Consider the following 26,947-nt stretch of genomic DNA (forward strand, 5'->3'; position numbering starts at 1 on the left):
TCTGTATAGCTAAAGGCTTAGTAGCACAATACATAAGCGATTGGCAGGTAGGGACGACCCAGCCAAAACACCACATACAGTGTATGCAAAAGCAGCAAGAATACAAACCGGCCAAAACAGCATGGAACATTACCGTCTGTCACACCCTGCCAGCAGCAGGCATACAGTGTGAACAAATAGTACCGGCCACAGGGGGGTCTGTAATTGGACTGAATCTCACCCATGCTTCATGGGTATCTACTCCAAATTTAGCTAACGGTACCCTTAGCTGACATCTTTTGGATATGCGGACAAAAAAGGAAACTCCTGTCATCGCTGTCCCCGAATTGGAAAGGCCTTTGTGCTCCTGTGATGCTCACAGGAGCAATAACAGTAATTGAAATGCCGAATTCAATACAACCCATGCCACAGAAACTTCGTAAGAAAAGAGGAATAATGACGTTTAAAACAGACTACAACATCACAGTAAGAAACGGGATACCAGAAGGGATACCCCGACAGTTAGAAGCCATAGACAGTAGCAGAGTTAAAGCAGATGAAGATGCGGATAAATGGGGATGGGCATTGGCTCTGTTCGGGGTTACTCCAAAAATCCGTTCTAGGTTCCAGGAGGTGCAGTGGATTAATTACTTGTGGTATAATCAGCAAAGATACCTGAACTGGACATTGGCAGCAGTAGGAGCCTTAACCGAACAACTGCACGCCACCTCGCTAATGACAATGCAAAATAGATTAGCTATCGAGATGATGATGGCTGATGAACAAGGAGTTTGTATTATGATCCAAGCCACCTAATGTTGCACAGCTATTCCCATGCGTACAGGGGAAGACGGAAATTTGACAGAGCTCTTAATCACACTTGAAGAGATGCAACAGGAACTGTTAAGTAACTCCATAGGAGGGAGAAATGAAACTGACGATTCTGGATACATTGTAGGGAATGGAATGAATATTGGCCCACTGTTTTCACTGTTTGGGACTCTAAGGAGAGGGTGGATATCATGGAAAGACTGGTTATACCAGATAGGTGTAATCTTGGCACTAACAGGGGTGGCGGTCTTGCTGGTAATATGTTGTGGTATTCCCTTGATAAAATTTCTGGTCAATAAATTGATTTCATCCACAGTAGGACAGCTCCCACTGCTAGCCATCCGAGCCCTAGAAGAAAGCACAAACGAAACAGACAGAGAACCAGAATATATGGAAATGGATGAAATACCAATTATCCTCCCCGACAGCCCCCAGCTCCCTAATATTGTGGCGTATACCCCAGATAGGGAGGACTGGGATGGACCGTGCTTGGTGATATTGTAGACGAGGAAGAAGACATGCACGCACATTTACATTCACACACATGCACCCACAAAAATGAGGGATAGGATAGACAATATCTGAAAGAATGACATGGAGCTGTAATAATGAACGTATATGTATATTACTAGGACACAGGAGTATGGCTGAGAGACCAGACTCCCCTGATCAGGGACCTATGCCTGATCTGCCTCTATCAAGTCTGATTGGACTCTCAGAACTGTTTGGAGAAGAGGATATACAGGAGGGATGGTCGAGACATGATTGGTCGCCACAGCCGCCTTCCATCCAGCAGCTAAACCAGTTGGCAACAGAAGGATCTTCATCGTTCCAGCACCTGGCGATGACGGCTTCACAGAATCTGCCTGCAGCAAGAGTCGGCCCGAGGACTCCACCATCACCTGAAGGACCCTTTGGACTCAGGAACACACCCCTTCCGCAGATGCCATGGAGACAGTCACATGTGCCAGTGGCAACGATACCCTCCAGGGGAGGCAGCCAAGGTCGGCCATATGCAGCAACTGCCCGAGTGCATCCTAGACCCAATTCACTGCTAGGACCTGTCCCCAGCTTTCCACCCCCAAGGCAGGAGAGATATTCTGATCAGCCCAGTACCTCTGGAGGAGGATCAGCAGGGGTGGACCTTAGTGAACTCACCCACCAGGACAGAGGGGAGCTTTGTACAGGCTACTAAATGCCCAGAGTGTCCCAACCACTTGCCTGTGCGACATCAACAATACTCCCCCCACACACGAAATGCCTTCCCCCTTGTACTTCCTGTCCCCTGGACTGCACAACCTTAATCTGGTCATGGTCACCCCACTGGACATGGCAATCTTGGTTCGAGAGCTTTGTCTTCCACAAGAGTCTGTTCCAAAAACCTTGGAGCAGCTCCTGCCCCTCACAAATCACATTCCCCATGAGCTATTTGAGGAAATCATGCCACAACTAAGTCAGACAGCTGCATACCTGTTCAGGATACACCGTGACAATGCCAACATCTCTTGTGCTCAGGAGGGCCTCCATACTCAACTGTGTGGTCTTCAGTCTAGTATGGACATGCTAGCCAGCATGATGGAGCATATGGAAAGGGAGCAGCTAGGACTGGCCACCACCACCCTGAATGTGGGCAAGAATTCTCTGGGGGCCCTGTACAACCTAGCCAAGCAGCACAAGGAGCTGGAAAGATCCATCAGAGAACTGCACGACTGTCTGAAAGCCAGAATTCCTGATCCTTCCCCCACTACCCCTGAAAGGCCAACCTCCCCATGTTCCCCAACTTCTCCCAAAACTTCAGATGCTGAGTAAATGCTGAGGAGCGCGGACTGACGTAATGGCACTGAACACGGACTATGATATTGGTTCTTGAGTTTGAATTACGGACTGGTTTCAGAAATCTGAGTGTAAATAAAAAAAACAAAAAAAAACAAAACAAAAACAAAGAAGGATATATGTTAGTAACGAAGGCTGGGTAAATGTCTGTCCTTACCATCATCTGCGTAACACAGATAAAGCTAAATGCATACACATAGATATCACATTGCAAAGTTATAAAAAGGGGACCCTTACACGGCGTGTTTGTAGATTTAGTAGTAAAGATGCACCATAGGGACCCCTTTTTCTTAAATTATAGCATGCCTCAAGAGACATGCATCGCCTAAATTTGGCGTCTGGCCAAAAAGGGCATTAGAAAACAAGCTGAAAAAGAAGAAAAACAAAGTGGAGAATGTTGAGAAATGGCCTATAATGAAAACCATTATATGATTGACTAAGGCAAATGACTTAAGGACGGACATGAAGGGAAACCATTTATTGTGTTTATCATTTAACTAGACATAGCTGCGCTAACCTTAGAATAGTTTATAATCCAGCTAATTGCTCACCTTGTGCCTTAGTATGTAGGTTCACCTGCACTGCAATATATTTACCGTGTGAAGTATCACTGATATTCATATCCGCACCAGAGTTATCAGTAAGTCCAGTGATGTGTTTTTCTTTTTTATTATTGCAATGCACAAATGAAGATGTCTTGTCAGTAAACAACCCAAGAGTATAGTTGAAGTAATGGGACTCTTTCGAGTCCCAGAGGAGGGACTGTAGAAGAATTTTTAGGGCCATATTTGAACTGTGATGAACTATCAAGTGTCCTGATCCGAACTGTATGTCCTCTGGTTGAACTAGCAGGTGTTCAACCCAAAAAAAAAAGGGCTCTATTAGTCATTCAGTCTGTCAGGGGCTTTCCAAGGCCTTTTAGGTGCTTTCCCGCAGGCCACGTGCAGGGGCCTCAGGCCAGCTGCACCTGTGGCTGAGGCCACGTGCGGGGGGGGCCTCAGGCCAGCTGCACCTGTGGCTGAAGGTCTTTTAAAAAAAATCAGTTGTAAATCCTTCATGTTTTAATGGGAGCATTTGTCACATTGAAATAATGGCCTAACACCTGCTTAGGGTTCACTAGAGGACGCTTCCAATAGAAAACCATGTCTTGGGAATGAAATAAATAAAAAAGTTGAAGGAGGAGCGATGTCCGCGGGTCTCCAATAAATAGACGAGCGCGGTTGTCATATTCAGTCTCTCTAGAGGACTCAGTTTGTCTAAGCTCTGTGTCGAAGGCTTAAATAAACTTAAAAACTCTGTGCATTTTATCTTGCTTAAGGCTGAATTATTCTAAAGTGTTGTGTCCTTTTTCTAGCATATCACTTGCAATTAGTTTGTGTTATCTAAAAGAAGACATCCCGAGAAGACTAAAGACGAGCCGCGACACCGACTTCTACCGCCGCCACCCGGACAAGCCCGGTCTGGCGCCAGGAGGCGCCCGTTGAGGGGGGGGGGGGTCCTGTTGTGTGGGCCGCTGAAGAGGAGGTACTGCTGGCCCACCACCACCAGAGGGCGCCCCGCCTGGAGTGCGGGCTCCAGGCACCAGAGGGCGCTGCCGCCTCACAGGAGCAGCCAAGGTGACAGCTGTCACCTATCAACTGAGACAGCTGACATCCATCAGCGGAGGGGTATATCAGCTGGACGGCATCTCCACCTCATTGCTGAGATATCGCTCTACTAAGGAGGTAACGTACTCAGCCAGTCGCTTCATTTCAGAGGAATAACACTTTATTGCTTGTGCCTAAGACAGCTGAAGACTGTATTGGACATATATCGGATAAGTACCCATATTCCTACACTGCAGTGTTGTTTTTTGATTAGAGGTGGAGGTGGTGTTTCCACCCTACGTGTTGCTGGGTGCAGCCGCACCCACATCTGACTGTTTCTGTTCCTCGCCAGCAGTACCGGATCCGACGAGCGGAGGCAGTGGCCACCTGGGAGTTCGGGACTTGGCGGCTCCAGTATTCCCGGGGTTCGGTGGCAGAGGAAATCGGGTGGTTCCGGTTCGACTCGGACAGACGTCTTCTATCGTCGAGCCTGCCCACACGACACCATTGGAATTGGTTTATTTCCACAATTGTGATCTGTTGTGTTTGTTGTGCGTGTTCACAACAGTAAAGCCTTGTTATTTGACTTTCTTCATTGTCCGTTCATTTGCGCCCCCTGTTGTGGGTCCGTGTTCCTCACTTTCCCCAACAGATAACTATCATCGGCAATAACAAAATCAAAAATGTGCGAACTTTCAAGTATCTTGGTAATATGATTACAAATGATGAATTGAACACATCTTGTTTCCTTTATGCAAGAAATGGAGGTGCTTTCCAAAAATGGAATGAACTCAAGCATCAACTAACTGACCATCCAATAAAGCTAGTGACACAAATGACATTCCTAACTACATGTGTACACTCTCACCATCTATCCAGGCATGGTCATTAATGGAGACAGAGCTTTGTACGATTGAGGTCATATGGCATGGCTTTTGAGGAAAATGGTTAAGGGTGGGTATGAGCGTATAAATGCACCCAGTAGCAGGAATAAACAGAAGGGAACAGATAGTGAGCTGGACCGGATATATGAATGAATGAATGAATGAAAACTGTTTATTTCGAACATTTGATACAACAACAATTACAAGATAGATCAGTAAAGACAACAACAAAAAAGTTCCTACTGTGTACCCAACATGTCCGAAAAAACTTTAAAAAAAAATATAAAAACTATCTGGGACATGTATGCAGGCTGGAGAACTATTGCAGACACAAGTGCTGTTTGATGTTAGAACATCAAGTAAAGTATGGAACTATGTCAAGAAAATACTAGGCATTGACACACTGCAAGCACATAAGATCATGATGGATAAAACAGCTTGGATGCGAGTGGTAGATGCGAGGTTAGCCCCATCAGGAGCGCCCTGAGGCCAGTGATGTGCCTTGTGGGACAAATGATGGTGATGATGAGTGAATGTGTACAAATGAAGATGCAAGAGACAAAACTTTCATGATATCCAATTTTTTCAATTACAGCAACAGAAGCCTATAACTCTGAGTTGACATGGGTCTCTTGGTGACTTCCTCACCAGTCTTGCATGGCCACTCAGTGACCGTATTTTACTATACCCCCCCCCCCCCACCCCATCCACCCCCACACACACCCCCACACATGTTGAAACCTGTGTATTGTGTTCCACCCCTTGTTCCTGGCTGGTGTTCTATTAGTTAAATATTGTTGCTTTTTGTCCCTTGACCTTTTTGTTTTATACTTTTGCATTTTTGAGTTCTGCTTTGGATTTCTGGCACTGATATTTGGTTGAGGTCTCCTTTTTGTTAATGCACAGGTTTTTGAGCATCTTATTTAGAATTTAAGTTATACTCCTCTTGGGTTCCTTGTAGGTTGACGTCTCACTGCGTTTGTCAGTCTGTGCCTGTGTGTTTGTAGGTGTGGCCCTTTTACTTGGTATTCCTTACAGCTGTTCCACATCACAGTCACCACATCTGTCTCTTGTCTCCTCACCATGTCACTATTTAAGTTCATCACTGTGCCTCCATGGTTGCTGGGTTGTTTTGGTTCCTCTGGCTACACTTTTGAAGAGTTCTTTGTCTGCTCCTCGACTCCATGTTCCTGTCTTTGACTGTTGGACTGCACCCTGGTGTTGGACTGGACTGCATTGTTTGGTAAAATAAACCTTACATCCTGTGTGCTCACTGTCTGCATTTTGGGGTCAGTTTATACAGATCATGGCACTGTGATGTTGTAGACTTAAACTGAAAGTCTTCTGGAATGATTTCTTTCATTTTTTTCATTCTTTGATACAGAATGGTTTCCTTTTATGATAAATGATTATCCTAAAGACAGACAGTCATTGATCTTCAAATTAAGCTGTTTTTCCACATTTTGACATCAGGATTATGACAGGCAGCCAAAATCCAGACAGGCTGATACAATCTGAAGCTGCCACCAGCAACTCCAGAAGTGACAAGAAGCAAATAAAGTAAGGTTATAGCCCGATGAATATATCACACCAGCTGACATTGCGCACAGCAGCAGGCCCCGTGCATGCTCAATAACTAATTAGAACATACTTAAATGCCCTGCTTCCAGTCCTTCCAATTTTAAAAGAGACAAAGAAGAGCACACGACGGTCTCGTATCCACAGAGCCATCAGCTCAGAAATGGTCCGGTGGCTTGCGCCGTGTTCTCGCAGCTCGGAGCGCGGCGCACCGAGCGTCCTGAAAGGGGTCCTTAAAGCTGTACTACCAGACCTTATTCTCTGTGAAGCCCGTAAAATTTTCACCGAAAGCCAGATACATTTTTTGAATAGTTTCCAGGTGCCAGTCTCTAACAGCTTCTGAAAAAATTCTGATGGAAAAAACCCCAAATCATTCCGCCATTTCCAGACAATGAAAATCCGACGACGGGGTGGGACCACTCCTTCCACAAGGCGTGCTCACAGGTGAATGACGTCACCGACAGGCGTGGAAAAACTCACGCATGCGCACAAGGGTTCAAGCTTGTCTGACGTGAAAACATATGAATCAAATCCATATAGTTTAAAAAAAATAAAAAGGTACGATACTTTATGGACAGACCTCGTATGTACACATTTAGTCACATCCCTTGTAATGTGAAGAAAGGTGGGGGTGTTGTTCTTATTTATAAAAGTTTAGTTTATTTGCTGTTGGGGGTCACAAATATAACTCATCTGAACATTTGATTCATTGCTCTGCCCACGATGCTACGTATTTCCAAGGTCAGAATAGAAATCAGCCATATTACTTTGTCATTGTATATAGCCCCCCTGGCCCATGCTCTGAATTCTTAGATGAATTTGCATTCATCTCTAACTTGTCGACTAGTGCAAATAACATTCTGATTGTTGATGACTTTAACATTCATATAAATAAGCCCTCTGATCCACTCTGCAAATCATTTATGGAAATTGTGCATGCATTAGGATTTTAGCAATGCATTCAGGACTCAATGCACATTAGTGGAAATACCATGCATTTAGTTCTTGCATGCGGTATTGCTGTCACGACTATTGACATCATGCCTCCTGTATCGGTGGTCTCTGATCACTCACTTATTAGGGTTACATTTTCACTGCCGTGTTTAGTGGAACAACAACCTTATTTATCACTGCAGTGACACATCAACTCCTCAACTACAACTGAACTTGAAGCTAGACTACCTGGTATCTTAGCTTTATGTTTGGAAAATGCCCAATCAGTAGACAGTTTTGTGGATAGGTTAAACTCAGTGCTCAAAACTACACTCGACATGATTGCGCCAACTTTATTAAAACCACCCCCCCAAAAAAACACTGTCACCTTGGTTCAGTGATTACTTGCATGACCTCAAGCATAAGGCTAGAGGTCTAGAACGGAAATGGTGTAGTTCAATATTAGAAGTATTCCACCTTGCGTGGCGTGTTCTTGTTCGACACGGTGGCAACACTTATTCATGGACAACCACCTGTAAGTCACTCTCCTTTTACAGCACAAGATTTCTTGGATTACTTTGATAAGAAAATAGAAGACATTAGGTTAAACATATCCCAGCATGCCTTAACCCAGCCACTACACCGTGCTATTGAGGTGGGTGTCATTACTGAGGTATTACCTATATTTACAGAATTTGATAGTATCTCACTAGGCATGCTGACAAAACTTGTAACGCCTACAAAAAGCATAACCTGCTTATTTGATCCTATACCAACAAAACTGTTTAAGGACCTGTGGCCCACTCTTGGGCAGACTGTGCTGGTAATAATTAATCTCTCATTAACTTCTGGATCTGTTCCTAAATGTCCTAAATCAAATCTGCAGTGATTAAACCATTACTTAAGAAATCTAATCTTGACCCTAGTGTATTGAAAAACTATAGGCCGATGTCAAATCTATCATTTTGCTCTAAAATTCTGGAAAAGGTGGTTTCAGGGCAGCTTATGGACTATCTTACTGAGAATAATCTTTTTGAGCCACTGCAGTCTGCTTTTAGAAAATATCATTCCACAGAGACAACTCTCATTAAAGTGATGAATGATCTTCTGCTTGTAATGGATTCATACACCACTACGGTTCTGGTGCTGTTAGATTAGTGCTGCATTTGATACTGTGGATCATCATATTCTACTCGATAGGCTGGAGAATCATTTTGGGATTTCTGGGCGGGCCCTTGCATGGTTGACGTCATACCTGACCAGTCGTTCTTGCTGTATTTTGTATAATAACACTGCCTCTATCCTTAGTGACATGAAAGTTGGGGGTCCACAAGGGTCTGTCTTAGGTCCCCTGCTTTTCTCCCTTTATATAGCACTCCTTGTGCACATATTGCAGCATTTTGGGATTACCTTTCATTGCTATGCTGATGATACTCAGTTATACATGCTGATAGCTGCTGGCAATCTCATCCACATAAAATCCTTACAAGATTGCTGCATCAGTGAAAAGCTGGATATCTACCACTTTCCTACTTTTAAACTCTGACAAGACTGAAATGATGGTTCTTGGTCCAGTGAGACATCGGCATCAATTTTACCAGTTAATGCTTAGCCTAGGCTTGTGTGTGATCACACTGACAAAGTGAGGAACCTTGGGGTAATTTTTGATCCTACGCTGTCCTTTAACCTCCACATTAGAGATATTACAAGGACTTTCTTCCACGTGGAAAATGTAGTGAAGATTCATCCCATCCTGTCTATGGCTGATGCTGAGACCCTGATTCATGCATTTGTCTGTTCTAGATTGGACTACTGCAATGTTCTATTTTCTGGTTTACCGCAGTCCAGCATTAGGGCTCTCCAACTGGTTCAAAATGCTGCTGACACAAAGCATTTTGGCATCCCTTCTGGCTTCCTGTCCCAGTGAGATCAGATTTTAAGGTTCTGTTACTAACTTATAAAATTGTTCACGTACTGGCACCTTCCTACTTAGCTAGTGGGTCACAGAGCTTTCGCTTATTGTGTCCCTGTTCTGTGGAATAATTTCCCCGCATCAGTAAAAGTCAGATTCTGCAGAGACTTTCAGGTCCACACTTATGATACACTTACTTTCCCTTTCATGTGGCTAGCATGCTGGTATAGTATGTTACTATGCTTGTTACTCTTTTAAATTCATTTTATTAGGAAACAGAGTGGGCCACGGCCTCATCTTTATCTAAATTCTGGGTCTTTTGAAACTTGTGCTTGTGGCCGGTGATCACCTTAGTATTTCTTCTGTTTTTCTTGTTGCTTAATGCTGACAAATTAGACTGTATTTGTTGTCTTCCTAATGCCTGATTGTGTTTCTTTTTCTCTCTGCTTGGGGTGTGGCTCCATCCAGAGATGGGTGTGGTGTCTGTTTCTGTAACCTTCCTGTCCTGTGCACCAACAGCATTTCCTGTATATTCATTTTGTGAATTGTTTTGTAAATTGTGTCGGTAGCATGGCCCAAGCAGAAGGTCACCCCTTTGAGTCTGGTCTGCTTGAGGCTTCTTCCTCAAAATCATCAGAGGGAGTTTTTCCTTACCACTGTCGCCTGTGTGCTTGCTCTGAGGGTTGGTAAGGTTAGACCTTACTTGTGTGAAGTGCCTTGAGGCAACTTTGTTGTTATTTGGCGCTATATAAATGAAATGAAATTCATGACACACCTAATAAAGTGGCCACCTCCCATACAAATGTTTATGGTGACTGAGAGCCCCCTCACGGAACTGAATTTGCTGTTAACTGTGGCTTACACATCACTTGGATGCCTTGGTGGATTTCAGATTTAACAATTTGAATGGAATGCAATATAAAGAATTAATTCATTGGATAAAACACAACTGTCAACCTCCTGTGCTTAAAAATGAAGCCAATGTGGATGTGTTAATCCCTGTTGAAGCCCATGTTCAATTTTACAGCAGAAATAAACATGTTTCTAGCCTGGTAGATGGTGGTACCATAGCTGGGTGCAATATGGGCAGCCTCTGAGCCTTCTCCAGCCACTGGGGTCCTCAGCACTGAGCGAACTGTGTGCTGGATCATCAAGAAGTAAAAGTGTTGTTGCTGATGCTTCCTGATGTACGAGGTCTACACCCATCCTCACACAAAGGCTGCTTGCAAGCAAATGATGCAACTGACAGGCGTGAAAAAAATCATGCATACGCACGAAGGTTCAAGGTTGGCTAATGCAAGCACATGTGATTCAAATCTATCAGGTTTTTGAAAAAAAGGTCGGATACTTTTCTAACAGACCTCGTAAATGGCTACTTTTGAAAGGTGGGGATGAATCAATTGTCTGCACGGCACCAGCATGTGCTCCCACACCTGACCTAAACTCATCTGACAGCTTGGGACAAAAAATGGTTTTGTTCCCTAGAACTAGCTCTCTGTTCAGGACAAGTGCACGCAGGTTGATTTTTTTTTTTTGTAGAACTCATCAATTCAGGCTATTTTAAGATGTAAAATTTTATGCGTAGTCACTTTGAGTAATCACTTGTGTGTTCCATTTTATTACAAACTAGCACGCTACCGTTGCAAGGTGCATTTGATTCAGATACTGAAATGAAAACTTCATCTTCCCCAACAAAGCTATCGCCTTCCACCTACTCCAGATTCCAAAGAACTGTTAAGGCTCAACAAATGTTGCCTCAAGAAGAGACAACAGAAACCTTTTAGCACACATGCCGATGATGCTGCAACACAGGTGTCTCTCCCCTGAACAACTACTACTAAAGTTGTCAATAGTCTATTTCACTCTCCGTATGTCAAAGTACATGTGTGCCAACTTTGGCTCAATTCCAACGAGCCGTTTGAAGAGGAGAGGGACACACACACACACACACACACACACACACACACACACACACACACACACACACACACACACACACACACACACACACACACACACACACACACACACACACAAGTATATACATACATACATACATACAGTACACACAGCGGGTAAAATAAGTATTTAATATGTCACCCTTTTTTCTCAGTAAATATATATTTAAAAGGTGACAACCCAATTAATTCAAATGTATATGAAGAAACCAAAACAAATAAGTACAGAAATTAAGTAATGTGTAACAATGTGAAATGACACAGGAAAAAAGTATTGAACACATGAAGAAAGAGAGGTGCAAAAAGACATTAAAAGCCAAGACACGAACTGAAATTTATCAGTAATTAGAAAACAATCCTGCCCCTTGTCAGTGCAAATTAATATCAACTGGTTCAGTTCCTACTGATGGCCTGTAAGAAAGTGTCTCATTATCAAGGTATCACACAAGAAGCATCTCATGATGGGTAAAAGCAAAGAGTTCTCTCAAAGTCTTCACAAGCTTATTGTTGCAAAACATACTGATGGCATTGGTTATAGAAGGATTTCTGAACTTCTGTTCCAGAGAGCACTGTTGGGGCCATAATCCAGAAGTGGAAAGAATACCATTTCACCATAAACCGGTCATGACCAGGTGCTCCTTGCAAGATTTCTGACAGAGGAGTGAAAAGAATTATCAGAAGAATATAAAGTACTGCACCACTTGCGGAGTTGTTTCAAAGAAAACAATAAGTACAACCCCTGGCAATAATTATGGAATCACCGGCCTCGGAGGATGTTCATTCAGTTGTTTAATTTTGTAGAAAAAAAGCAGATCACAGACATGACACAAAACTAGTAATTTCAAATGGCAACTTTCTGGCTTTAAGAAACACTATAAGAAATCAGGAAAAATAATTGTGGCAGTCAGTAATGGTTACTTTTTTAGACCAAGCAGAGGGAAAAAAATATGGACTCACTCAATTCTCAAGGAGAGGATTATCAAACTCTTAAAAGAGAGTAAGTCATCACGCAATGTTGCAAAAGATGTTGGTTGTTCACAGTCAGCTGTGTCTAAACTCTGGACCAAATACAAACAACATGGGAAGGTTGTTAAAGGCAAACATACTGGTAGACCAAGGAAGACATCAATGCAATCAAGACAGAAAACTTAAAGCAATATGTCTCAAAAATCGAAAATGCACAACAAAACATGAGGAACGAATGGGAGGAAACTGGAGTCAACGTCTGTGACTGAACTGTAAGAAACCGCCTAAAGGAAATGGGATTTACATACAGAAAAGCTAAACGAAAGCCATCATTAACACCTAAACAGAAAAAACAAGGTTACAATGGGCTAAGGAAAAGCAATCGTGGACTGTGGATTTTTCTGTGTAGGCTCTCAGTTGTCCAGGTGGTTTCCATAGTAGAGAAGCTTGAATCTTCGACTGGACTGGGTTGCTTGATGTGAGGACGTTTCGCTTCAAATCACAGAAGCTTCCTCAGCTAAAATTCTTGCTCTGGTAGTCTGACTTCTGTCTTGACTCTTGTAGAGAAGAATAAACCAGAAGCCAACAAAAGCTGGAGTTTTTTTAACCTAACCAGACCCCAACTACCAAGAGGCTGACTGCTATAGGCTAGTGACTAAACAATAGCTCTAATTAGCACCTATTGTGCTCTAGTTACCACTCTCCTAATGACAGGACGGAAGACTCCCCTGATGGCTCCCTTGACGACTCTCTCCTGATGATGTGAATGACTCATTACCATGAACAAAAGACTGAAACTGCTTTGACCTGAGTACCACATTGTAAACAGGGGACAAAGCGTGTCTGAGACCCGCTCCACGGTTAAGGCTGGGTTTCAACTGTTTTACAAAGAATGCTTCCTTGACACCTCTCTCAAACCATTTCTTCTCTCTGGCTAAGATTTTAACTTCCTTGTCCTCAAACGTGTGGTTATTGTCTTTCAGGTGGAGATGAACTGCAGACTGAGGTCCACTGGCGACCTCTCTGCGGTGCTGGTATAGCCTCTTGTGTAAAAGTTGCTTCGTCTCACCTATGTAGTGTTCAGTACAGTTTTCCTGACATCTGATATGATACACTACATTGTTCTGTTTGTAACTAGGGATCCTGTCCTTCGGGTGAACTAATTTCTGTCTCAAGGTGTTGACTGGTTTAAAGTAAACTGGGATTTTGTGCTGTCTGAAGATCCTCTGTAGTTTTTCCCCTACTCCTGCTAAATAAGGGAGAGACACTCCTCTTCTTCTTGTCTCCGTCTCCTGTCTATCTGGTCTCTTTGTTTTCTGGGACTTCTGGACTTTGTCCAGGGACCAACGTGGGTACCCACATACTGTGAGGGCTTTCCGTACAAGTTGTTGCTCTTTAGCCCTTCCCTCTGCAGTTGTGGGCACCTGTAGGGCTCTGTGTTGAAGAGTCCTGATCACCCCGAGCTTGTGTTCAAGGGGGTGGTTTGAGCCAAAGAGCACATATTGGTCAGTGTGAGTGGGTTTTCTGTAAACCTCTGTCTGGAACTGCCTGTTCTCTCCAATCGTAACATCACAGTCCAAGAAGGCTAAATGGTTGTTTCTGGCATCCTCACGTGTGAACTTGATATTGGAGTCCACCGAATTGATGTGTTCTGTAAAGTCCTCGACCTCCTGTTGCTTGATTTTTAACCCATGTGTCATCGACATATCTGAACCAGTGACTGGGAGAGATGCCTGTGAATGACGTCAAGGCTGTCTTCTCCACTCGCTCCATGTACAGATTGGCCACAATGGGGGATACCGGAGACCCCATCGCACAACCATGGATCTGCCTGTAGTAATTCCCCCTAAACAGGAAATACGTGATGTTAAAACAGATCTCCAAGAGTTGGTAGATGTGGTCTGGTGTGAGTTTGGTCCTTTCAGGTAGAGACACATCTTCCAGCAGTCTCTGCCTCACAGCTGAGATGGCCTCAGCGGTGGGGATGCAGGTGAACAACGAAGTCACATCAAATGACACCATAGTTTCATCTGCCTCCAGCTGCAGGTCCTTGATTTTGTTCACAAAATCTTGTGTGTTCTCCACATGGTGGTCTGAGTTACCCACTAGAGGAGCCAAAATCCACTTGAGGTGCTTGGCCAAATTGTATGTGATGGAATCTGTGCTACATACAGTAGGCTGTGGACTGTGGACTGTGGATGACTGGATGAAAGTCATATTCAGTGATGAATCTCAAATCTGCATTGGGCAAGGTGATGATGCTGGAACTTTTGTTTGGTGCCGTTCCAATAAGATTTATAAAGATGACTGCCTGAAGAGAACATGTAAATTTCCACAGTCATTGATGATATGGGGCTGCATGTCAGGTAAAGGCACTGGGGAGATGGCTGTCATTACATCATCAATAAATGCACAAGTTTACGTTGATATTTTGGACACTTTTCTTATCCCATCAATTGAAAGGATGTTTGGGGATGATGAAATAATTTTTCATGATGATAATGCATCTTGCCATAGAGCAAAAACTGTGAAAACATTGCTTGCAAAAAGACACATAGGGTCAATGTCATGGCCTGCAAATAGTCCGGATCTTAATCCAATTGAAAATCTTTGGTGGAAGTTGAAGAAAATGGTCCATGACAAGGCTCCAACCTGCAAAGCTGATCTGGCAACAGCAATCAGAGAAAGTTGGAACCAGATTGATGAAGAGTACTGTTTGTCACTCATTAAGCCCATGCCTCAGAGACTGCAAGTTGTTATAAAAGCCAGAGGTGGTGCAACAAAATACTAGTGATGTGTTGGAGCGTTTTTTTGTTTTTCATGATTCCATAATTTTTTCCTCAGAATTGAGTGAGTCCAGATTTTTTCCCTCTGCTTGGTCCTAAAAAAGTAACCGTTACTGACTGCCACAATTTTTTTCCTGATTTCTTAAAGTGTTTCTTAGAGCCAGAAAGTTGCCATTTGAAATGACTTTAGTTTTATGTCATGTTTGTGATCTGCTTTTTTCTACAAAATTAAACAACTGAATGAACATCCTCCGAGGCCGGTGATTCCATAATTTTTGCCAGGGGTTGTAATGCACTCAACCACCATGACCTGCATGCACTCTCACCATGCAAGACTCTATTGTTGAAGAAAAAGCATGTTGAACCTTGTTTAAAGTTTGCTGCACAATATTTAGACAAACATTTGAAATATTGGGAGAACATAATCTGGTCATATGAGACCAAAATTGAACTCTTTGAAAGCCAGTTACACACCTGTTTGGAGGTCAAATGGCACTGCACCTCAGCCCCAAAATATCACACCAACAGTGAAGCTTGGAGGTGGGAACGTCATGGTGTAGGGTTGTTTTTCATCATATGGCACTGGCAAACTTCATATAATTAAAGGAAGGATGAATGGAAAAATGTACCAAGACATTCTTGATTAAAAAAAAAAGTACCTGGATGGTGAAAATGAAACGAGGGTGGACATTTAAACAAGACAGTGATCCCAAACATACAGCCAAGGAAAACTCTCAGTAGGTTCAGAGAATGAAAATAAAGCTGCTAGAATGACCAATCACCTGACTTGAATCCAATATAAAATCTATAGAAAGAACAAAAGATCAGAGTTTATAGAAGAGGTCCACAGAACCTTCAACTTTGAAGACTGCTTGTGTGGAAGAATGGGTCAAAATCACACCTGAGCAATGCATGTGACCAGTCTTTCCACACAGGAGGTGTCTTGAAGCTGTTATTTCCAAAAAAGATGTGACATTGCCTCTCTACTCTGATTGGGTGTCGCTATGTGCTTCCAGCATGTTACAATTAGGCTCACAAATAGTCAAAAACGAACCACAGAATGCAGGCAGCCAACACACAAGAATTATGTGATTTGTTATACACGTGTTTTCCAAGGTGTCAAAAATCCACTGTTAGGATAGTGGGGCTGAGGGAATAGAGACCAAAAAAAACAAAACAAAAAAAAAACAGCAACAGCAAAACAACAGAGTTACGTGGAATGAAAATGAAAGACTGGAAAAACACAGGGAGCTGGAAAGTCGGGGGAAGCCCCACATGATCTACGATGCGCTATCATAGATTTTATGGATCGCTACCATAAGTAGTTCAAGACTACCTGTTCTTTTGTTTTTTTTTTCCCCTTCAGGGGAACAATTATTTTTTAAGCTTTAAAACCAGCTCCTCAAAAAACAACAACAAAATCTTTGAGAGATGTCACAAAGGGTTGTCCAGTATGTCTATAAAAAAATCATGTGCTTGAATAAGGTTCAGCATATGACAAAGTCATCAATTTTCATATTAGTTACTGTACATTTTTGTCTCATTTGTGAGCAAAAAACAAAAAAACAAAAAACAAACAAAACAAAAAAACCCAAACAAAAACAAAAAAGATGGAGGGAGAAAACATGAGAGATTGTCTGACTATGGAAACAGAATATTACAGGAAGATTTTGTGGTTCACATTCAGCCAGCAGTTACACTATATGATGTGAATGTATATTTATTTGCGGTTATAGCCATACAACTACAGTATTTCTCTTGAAGAAAACTGTGTGAAAATCTGCTGTTTATATTTATTTTAGCAACTGTGTGGATCATATTTAAATGCTGTCCATTTCCTTTGTGCATCTGGAGGATGTTGACAGCAGGAGACGGATGCTGTGTCTTTTACTCTACAGAACTTTTTTTTTTTTTTTTAACAGAGAAAAGAGCTACTGGTCATTCAAATTTGTTCTGTATTATTATTTTTTTTTCTTTATGGTACCTTCACCTCACTGGCGACCCCACAACTTTTTTATTTTGGGGCCTGGTATGCGGTGACAGATTTTGTAGTAAATGTGCAAATATGCACATTGAAGTCCCTCTAATGCTGCGTTTACACATAATGATGACAAGTCACGAATGCCACGAAGTACACATTTTTGGCCGATGATCACGAATGTGATGATTCGGGGCAGAGGCGTCAGGTGTCCTCAGGAACTGCTGCAACCTGTTACCGCATGTTACGATTAATGGCACATGTTGCCGGAGAATGATCAGGAACCATTATGCACGGTCAAGAATAGTGTTCCGCGTTGTTACGTGCTATTGCGCGCTATTGCGCGTAACAGCGCATCGTTAAGTTCCATCACGTTGTGAACAAGTTGAATTGTCTCCACACACACACCCATATTCATCCAACCGAATTCAGATCACTCCAGTTTTTCAGAAGAACTTTGTGACTGTATGTGTAGTTGGGCTCTGTGCCAAGGAGTGGCGCAGAGAGGAGGATGACATAGCCAGATGTGTGGCTTCATGTGGCTCTCGTCTTGCGCATTTTCCCAAACATCAGGCACATGCAGCAGGTGGAACACCTGCAGGAGCGCATGGAAGAGCACTGAAATTTGACTTTTAGCCGACTTGGTGTCAGCAATCAAACTGAATGCGGTGCAGCAGGGTTTAAATGTGCGCACGCTTCTTCCTCCGCCGGACTGGAGGAGGTGCAGAGATGTCAGGCAGCACGTGAGTCTCATCTTGCTCCTCTGGTTGCTCAGACTTGTTCTCCCGCTCATCGGTTACAACAGCAGGTGGAACACCTGCAGGAGCGTCCTGAGGAGCTTCAGCAGGAACTGTGGAATGACATTTGGAGCTGAGTTTAATTGTGCGCACGTGACAGAAAACTGATTCGTCGTGGCACGCAGTGAAATGTGACGCAGCGTTACAAGTCGTGTCAAAACCTGACAGTTTCTGTGTCACTTTGTAATAACACGTCACAGTTTGGGCTCCAAGAACCATCACATGAACCACTACGAACGTTGTCATGTTCTATTAAGGATCAATACTCATAGAACAAAACACAAAGTCTGGTAATTCAATAACAATCTGGAGCAAGATTGGCAACATTTTAGCTTTAAATCCCTCCTGAAATATCCCACACAGTGGTGGTGGAAACATTTTTTTTTTCTTTTTTAAACTTTGAACCAATAACCAAACACCTCAGATAATCTTTGGCTTTTTTAAGTGCTCAGGACAATAATGGTATTTGAAACACTGAAACAAAAAGTAGTTTGCAATTTTTGCTAAAAATTGTTAGCTAAACCTGCAGTTTAGCTAATTGTTAGCTAAACTGCAGGATTGTCTTACAGACATAAAGACATGGATGACCTCTAATTTCCTGCTTTTATACTCAGATAAAACTGAAGTTATTGTACTTGGCCCCACAAATCTTAGAAACATGGTGTCTAACCAGATCCTTACTCTGGACGGCATTACCCTGACCTCTAGTAATACTGTGAGAAATCTTGGAGTCATTTTTGATCAGGATATGTCATTCAATGCACATATTAAACAAATATGTAGGACTGCTTTTTTGCATTTATGCAATATCTCTAAAATTAGAAAGGTCAGAGTGATGCTGAAAAACTAATTCATGCATTTATTTCCTCTAGGCTGGACTATTGTAATTCATTATTATCAGGTTGTCCTAAAAGTTCCCTGAAAAGCCTTCAGTTAATTCAAAATGCTGCAGCTAGAGTACTAACGGGGACTAGAAGGAGAGAGCATATCTCACCATATTGGCCTCTCTTCATTGGCTTCCTGTTAATTCTAGAATAGAATTTAAAATTCTTCTTCTTATAAGGTTTTGAATAATCAGGTCCCCTCTTATCTTAGGGCCCTCGTAGTACCATATCACCCCAATAGAGCGCTTCGCTCTCAGACTGCAGGCTTACTTGTAGTTCCTAGGGTTGTAAGAGTAGAATGGGAGGCAGAGCCTTCAGCTTTCAGGCTCCGCTCCTGTGGAACCAGCTCCAATTCGGATCAGGGAGACAGACACCCTCTCTACTTTTAAGATAGGCTTAAAACTTTCCTTTTTGCTAAAGCTTATAGTTAGGGCTGGATCAGGTGACCCTGAACATCCCTTAGTTATGCTGCTATAGACTTAGACTGCTGGTGGGGGTTCCCATGATGCACTGAGTGTTTCTTTCTCTTTTTGCTCTGTATGCACCACTCTGCATTTAATCATTAGTGATTGATTCCTCTGCTCCCCTCCACAGCATGTCTTTTTCCTGATTCTCTCCCCTCAGCCCCCAACCAGTCCCAGCAGAAGAATGCCCCTCCCTGAGCCTGGTTCTGCTGGAGGTTCTTCCTGTTAAAAGGGAGTTTTTCCTTCCCACTGTCGCCAAGTGCTTGCTCACAGGGGGTCGTTTTTGACCGTTGGGGTTTTTACGTAATTATTGTATGGGCCTTGCCTTACAATATAAAGTGCCTTGGGGCAACTGTTTGTTGTGATTTGGCGCTATATAAATAAAATTGATTGATTGATGTCATAGGAAATAAATAAATACAGTCAAACTTATTGTATTTATTTATTTCTGATTGTGTTAATCTGTGGGTACTGACGGGTGAGGGCAATTGTCTGTATGCTGCAATGGACGCTTTGCACTTATTTTGTTTGTTCTCTAATTATTTAGACGGTTCAATAATGCAGGTAACTGTGAACTGAATTGCCTCAGGGATTAATAAAGTTGCCTGATTCTGATTCTGAGGCTGTCTGAAGTATTGGTTGGATGTTGGTACTCTTCCCTGGGGTCTCCTCCCTGTCTGACATGTTTGGAAGACCTCCCTAGGAAGACAACCTGGGTACCATCCTCAGATGCCTGAACCACCTCAGCCAGCTCTTTTTGTTGTGAAGAACTCCGAGTCCCTCCCGGATAGGTGAGCTTCTTACCTTGACCAGGAGTCTGAGCCCAGATACTGAAGGAGGAATCTCATTTCTGCTGCTTGTATCTGTGACCTTGTTCTTTTGGTCATTACCCAAAATTTATGACCATAGGAGCATAAATCGATCGGTAAATCGCCTTCTGGTACAGTTCTTTCTTTACCATGACGGTCCCATACAGCGTCCGTAAAATGTCAATTTGTTCACATTTTGTCAGTCCCTCTTGTAATAAATAGTTTCTATTTGAATGTGGAGTGGGCAGCTCTTATTTTGATGCCATGTCACAATGTAAAGTTCTATCTATAATATCTGTGTGTGTGTGTGTGTGTGTGTAAAATAAAGAAAACAAAACAATCAAATATTTTCAGAAAATTTTGGTTACAATTATTATGATTTTTATAGTCACACAAAATGATTATTACAGTTTATATTGTAATTGTTTGTTTGTGTGCTGCCTTCCATTTTGTCCTGCACCTTTTTGTCGTTTATCTTCTTGGTGGCAGAGTCTAAATGTTCCAGCAGCAGACGTGTTGATGTCTGTGGGATGTGGGAACATTTTGGACGTTGCCTGCAGCAAATAAGAAGCCCGGAGGGCTGCTGGCTGAACAGAGGGAGGGTTTATCAGGGACGGCAGACCTTTCCTCTGTTGCGACACCAATACAGACAGCAGCATGAGCTCAGTGGTCCACAGCCAGATAAACCCCCAGACACACAGCACTGCAGCCACACCACAACCTGCCCAAAAACTCTCTCCTCATCTCCAGCTGAAGGTCTAATTTCACAAAAGAACAGAGCTGTTTAACAAAGTGACTACAAACAGCATCATTATGACATCATAGAGGGAGAAACAAAACACGAAACAGAGACTAAATCCAACTTTCCAAAGACATACGGTATAAATTATTAAGAACTTGATTCAAAGTGGACGTCACACACATCCCAAAAATAAATGGTGCAGACATTTCTTTAGTGTTGAAAAGCTTCTGCAAGAATTCATTTTAAATGCAATAATTCTGAATTACATTTAGACTGAATGTTTTTATGTAATATGGGCTCTCACAGATAATGAAAAACAAGTTATTAAAGTGCAAAAATATACATATTGCAATTAAAACCACAGAGGAGCACACAAGCCCCACAGCTTCGTTTTTAATGATTTATGCAACTGTTCATCTATTTAATACAAATCTTATAGAAAATAACTGATTAAAACACTTTGCTTAAACTGGAAATACTGTATATGTTTATCCACCTGAGACGGAATGAATTTTTCATTTTGTAACTTTTGTACAACATGTTTCATGTGTTTGCAAGTGACCTCAAAATTCTTTTTAATCTACATTTTATGCTTAAATATGGCTGGTTAAGGTAAAATATCCTCAAAGTCCCACAGTTAGATGTCTAGGTAAGTACGTTAAAAACCCCAATATGAGCAGTGTATTAGTCTGACATTCTGATTCCTATGTCATGTTTTGCAGAAGACCCTACACATCCTCTTGTTTGTGATATGACAATGTCAACACCAACACCCAATATTGATCCAATTTGGCACAAAATTGGTGCAGTCACTGAGGTTCAGCGAAGGACAAACTGATTTGATTTGGAGAAAAATTGTTTTAAATTCAAGGTCATAGGTAAAGCTTGAATTGTTAGCAAAATGCTTGTGTGTACAGTAGAGTATGGGATTATTTAGAATGGCTTTCATGAGGAATTTATTAGATGGACTTACGGTTACCATTAAACACTTGTACTAAGTCATACTCACCTGTTTAATGGTCACATGACCTTTTACCTTGTTTAACCTTGAAAGGTGAAAGCAGTTTGGAGCCAATATGGATTAAATATGGCATTGGAGTTATTCTATCAATATGAAGACTTGGGTTTGATTCCTGGTCACACTACCTGTCTATCATTGGACAAGACACTGTATCTGCATTGCCCCAGTCCACCCAGCTGTAAATGGGGACCGGCCTTGGCTGGAGAAGCAACTTGAAATGGACTTACATCCTCCCATCCAAGGGGAATCGTAGACTCTCAGCTGCTTCATGCTATGATATTTGGGCCTATGGACTGGTGGAACGGTTGTGTGCTGGTAATAACAAAATGTATCAGGTTTGGACATATTTGATCACATTCCAAGGTCACATGATTTTGTGATATTATGGTCTCACCAATCTCAGTGAATTAATTTTGTATTATCAGGTGTACAACATAAGGCGCATTTGTGATCCTTTTTGTTTAAAGATCTTTCATCTCAGTTGTTTGTGTCACTTTTTTTATTTTTATTTATTTTGTCCACTGTTATCAAATCATCAGTGTTTATTTATTTGTCTGTCTGATAGCAGGATTACGTCAAAATACTGCACAGATTTTGACGAAGGTTTCACCACAGATAGATATTAGGCCATGGAAGACTCCACTGAATTTTGGAGGTGATCCAGATCAGGATTCGGGATCAAGATTTCACTTTATATAGGCTTATATAGGATTATGTCAAAACTACTTAACGGATTCTCACCAAATTTGCACCACAGATAGATATTAGGCCATGGAAGACTCCACTGAATTTTGGAGGATCAAGATTTTACTGGATCATGAGGTGGTGGGTGGTGGCCAAGTGGTTAATGTGCTTGGTTTCAATTCAGAAGGCTCCGGGTTCAAATCCCACCCCAGCCACATTTCTCCATGTAATGTGGAGTTTCATCAGGAAGGGCATCCAGCGTAAAACCTGTACCAATTCAACATGCAGATCCACCTTGGATTTGCTGTGGCGACCCCGAGTGCAAACAAGGGAGCAGCTGAAGGGACTTACTACAAGATTTTACTTTATATAGGCTTTGAATGATTATGTTTTATGTTTATGTATTTTGCATGTGCACACTCACACTTTAATAACACCATGTTTAATACAGCAACAGATCAGATGTTAGACAACGATAAGTCAGCAAATCCTCAAATGTGATTTTTCAGCCATTGTCTGAAAGTGAGAAGAGAGTAAACAGAAATCACCAAAAAAACAACAAAGTAGATTTGAAGACATGATGGATGAGCTGTGCAACTGAAGACAAAAAGATCTTCCTGTTTGGGTCACTTTTTCCCACCGCGTTGTGAGCCAATAATGAAGCAGAAGAAGAAAATGTTGTTTCAACAGGATTTTCCCCATTTCTATCTCGTTCTTTGTTGTGTCAGTATAAACATGTTTGTGCTCGTCTGGCAAGAGATGAACTTGGTCATAGAGGTCTGAGACAATAGCAGGCAGGAAGTGCTGAGCCAATCGTCGCACCTCGGCAGCGGTAAAGTCATTTCGCTCCAGCAGACCACTTAATAGCTTTGGCTGATGCACAGTTTGGAAATCCATCGGTCAGCTGGGTCAAAGGGAGATGAGCCGCCGCTCCGCTCCACAAACAGAGGGCGAGGAGGCAAAGAACGGACAAAGGATCCTTCACATCAGTCACTGTCAGGGGAGGTGATGGTCTAGTGGTTAAAGTGTTGGGCTTGATCCTCAGTTCAAATCCCAGACTGACTAGAATATCACTAAGGGCCCTTGCGCAAGGTCCTTATTCCCCTAGTTGCTCCCGATATGTAGTGAGCGCCTTGTATGGCAGCACCTTCACATCGGGGTGAATGTGAGGCATTATTTGTAAAGCACTTTGAGCATCTGATGCAGATGGAAAAGTGCTATATAAATGCAGTCCATTTATTTACATTTAGTGTCAGTCTGAACAAAAACAAGTTTATACAGTTTCCTGAAAGGAGCGCTGACTCACAAATCCAGGGTGTGAATACAGCAAACCTTTACCTGTTTGTCACACGTGTCCGAGTCACAGGACTTTACTTAAAGGCCCTGAACAGTCACACCGGTTTTTTCATCGGTTTTCATAAACCGCCGCTTGGATTCAAGTGGGCGGAGCTACATCAACTCTATCTAATATTAACTTTAAACTCCACCCACTTCCACATACGGGCTAGCAGGAACATTCCATTTGGGACAAAACCGTTTACACATCAGTTTTCCAGCTCATGGACTGTAGGGAACATTTTTTTTTTTTTTTTTACTGAGTTTGTAGAATTTGTTTCAAAATGATTTTTAAACAGTTTTTTTTTTTAAATGTCTGACGTTTTGGACACTTTTTTTTTTTTTTTTTTACCTCTGTCAGTGAACAGACGTTTTGTTTACACTATCGGTTGCTAGTTTGACTTTCTGAGAGTTTGTAGACAAGTTAATTCAGAAAGTTACAGACAGATTTCAGGTAAAGTTTTGTGGAATTTCAAGACTGATCTGGACACAGCTCTAGCTCCTGAATCAGTTCGTGATGGCCACATGAGCTCTCATAAAGTAGTTACTTTTCTATTCTTAACTCACTAGATGGCAGTCTCATTTGAGAAACCATTCAAAGCACATTGCACTTTACTTTCTTTTGAACCTTTACAGTTTTTTTTATGATTGCATAAACACTAAAAACAAAAGAATTACATAATTATCAACACCTTACACTCAAAGAGTAAAACGTTGGACCAGATTTTCACCACTATAAACACAAAGTCAGCATCACACTTTTTGCAGAACAATACACACAGTGATTTGCAAAACACTAAACACACTTGTATACATTTATATGTCCGTGGAGGATGAGCAGGAGGTAGAGGTTGAGGAAGACCTGAAACAGGAGGAGAACGTCTTCACAGAAGAAGAGGACCAAATTTGTCAAATGAAATTCATGCAACACTCATTGATCATGTCATCAACCATGGATTGACGCTGAGGGAGGCTGGACGAAGAGTTCAGCCAAATCTCAGTCGATTTACAGTGGCATCTGTCAGCTGCTTACTGTGTTATATGCACCATATCAGCACTTTTGATACCCCTTCCTGTGTCATTTTACAGTAGTTTACATGTATTTTTCTTCTATATAGGGTTGACGGCCAAGAACGACAAGAAGGAAGAGGGCTCATATTCACACCAGAACAAGAGAGAGAGAGATCATAAACATGGTTCTGCCATTAGGCTCAGAGAACTTCAAGCCAACATTACTGGTGACAATGACATTTTCAATAATGTCCATCAGATCTCTCTGACAACACTAGCACACATCCTGAAAAGACTTCAAGTTAAAATGAAACAACTTTATCGAGTCCCTTTTGAGCGGAATTCAGAGAGAACCAAACAACTGTGTCATGAGTATGTGGAGGTATGTATTGTTCACTTTAGCACTGTAATGTTACAGACCGCACACGTAACCCTTTTTTACATGTAAATTTACTGTATACTAGAACTGTGCTGAACTACACAATCCTGTCTTTCACTCTATTTCAGAGTTTTACAGATGGATGCTGAGGAAATCCCTCATGAATTCATGTACATAGCTGAGGCAGGGTTCAACCTCAGTAAAGAATTAGAGGCAGAAATATCATTGGCCACAGTGTTATAATCAATGTCCCAGGGCAACGTGGGGGTAACATCACCCTTTGTGCTGCCATTTCACAGAATGGGGTCCTCCACCATCATGCCAATATGGGACCTTACAACACAGATCACATTCTCACATTTTTTGGCCAATTGCACAGCCTCGTCACAGTAATTAACCAAATGCACCAGATGCAACACATTGTCATCTGGGACAATGTGTCATTCCACCGCTCTGCTCTGGTGCAGAACTGGTTTCAACACTATCCACAATTTACAGTACTGTACCTGCCACCATATTCTCCATTTGTAAACCCAATCAAAGAGTTTTGGCATGGCGGTGGAAGGTTTATGATCTCCAGGCTCAGGTGCCCCTCATTCAGGCCATGACCAAATCGACCAAATTGACGCTGCAGCTGTGCAAGAATGGATCCATCATTCAAGACGGTTCTTCTATTTATTTCATTTATATATCTATATTTATATATATATATATATCTCAACAAAGTTGCCTCAAGGCGCTCCACACAAGTAAGGTCTAACCTTACCAACCCCAAGAGTAAGCACACAGGTGACAGCGATAAGGAAAACCTCCCTCTGATGATTTGAGAAGAAACCTCAAGCAGACCAGACTGAAAGGGGTGACCCTCTGCTTGGGCCATGCTACTGTCACAATCAACAATATGAATATACAGGAAATTTTGGGAGTCCATGCTGGTGCACAGGACGGGAAGCTTGCAGAAGAAGGCACCACTCCCATCTCTGGATGAAGCCGCACCTCAAACAGAGAGAAAAAACAGAATCAGGCATCAGATAGACAACAAATACAGTATAATTTGTCAGCATTAAGGAACAAGAAAAACAGAAGAAATACAGTACTAAGGTGCTCCCCGGCCACTAGCCCTAAGCTTCACTAAAAGACCCAGACTTTAGATAAAGTTGAGGATATGGCCTGCTCTCTTTACTAATAGAATTAATTTAAAAAGGTAAAAAGTGTAGTACCATACTATGTCAGTATGCTAGCTATACGAAAGGAAACATAAGTGCATCTTAAGTCTGGACTTGAAATTCTCTACAGTTTTATTGATACAGGGAGATCTTTCCACAAAACAGGTGCACAATAAGAGAAAGGTATGTGACCCACAGACTTTTTATTCACCCTAGGGACACAAAGTAGTCCTGCACCCTGAGAATGCAGACTCCGGGCTGGTACGTAGGATTTAAGTAGGTCAGCTAAGTAGGGAGGTGCTAGTACGTGAATAATTTTCTAGGTTAGTGAACACAACCTTAGAATCTGATCTCACAGGGACAGGAAGCCAATGAAGAGACACCAAAATGGGTGTAATGTGGTCAAACTTTCTGCTTCTTGTCAAAAGTCT

The 26,947-nt window shown here is 42.1% G+C and overlaps 1 long non-coding RNA gene across 1 annotated transcript; it reads left to right on the top strand.

The window, feature by feature from the left end:
* Positions 1-453: 453 nt before the first annotated feature.
* LOC117520212 lies at positions 454-25,881 on the top strand. Its single transcript, XR_004563570.1, has 3 exons — positions 454-465; positions 5,325-5,328; positions 25,741-25,881. It is a non-coding gene; the product is annotated as an uncharacterized LOC117520212 (long non-coding RNA).
* Positions 25,882-26,947: the final 1,066 nt, after the last annotated feature.

Source organism: Thalassophryne amazonica, chromosome 11 (assembly GCF_902500255.1).
Source record: "Thalassophryne amazonica chromosome 11, fThaAma1.1, whole genome shotgun sequence".
NCBI lineage: Eukaryota > Metazoa > Chordata > Actinopteri > Batrachoidiformes > Batrachoididae > Thalassophryne > Thalassophryne amazonica.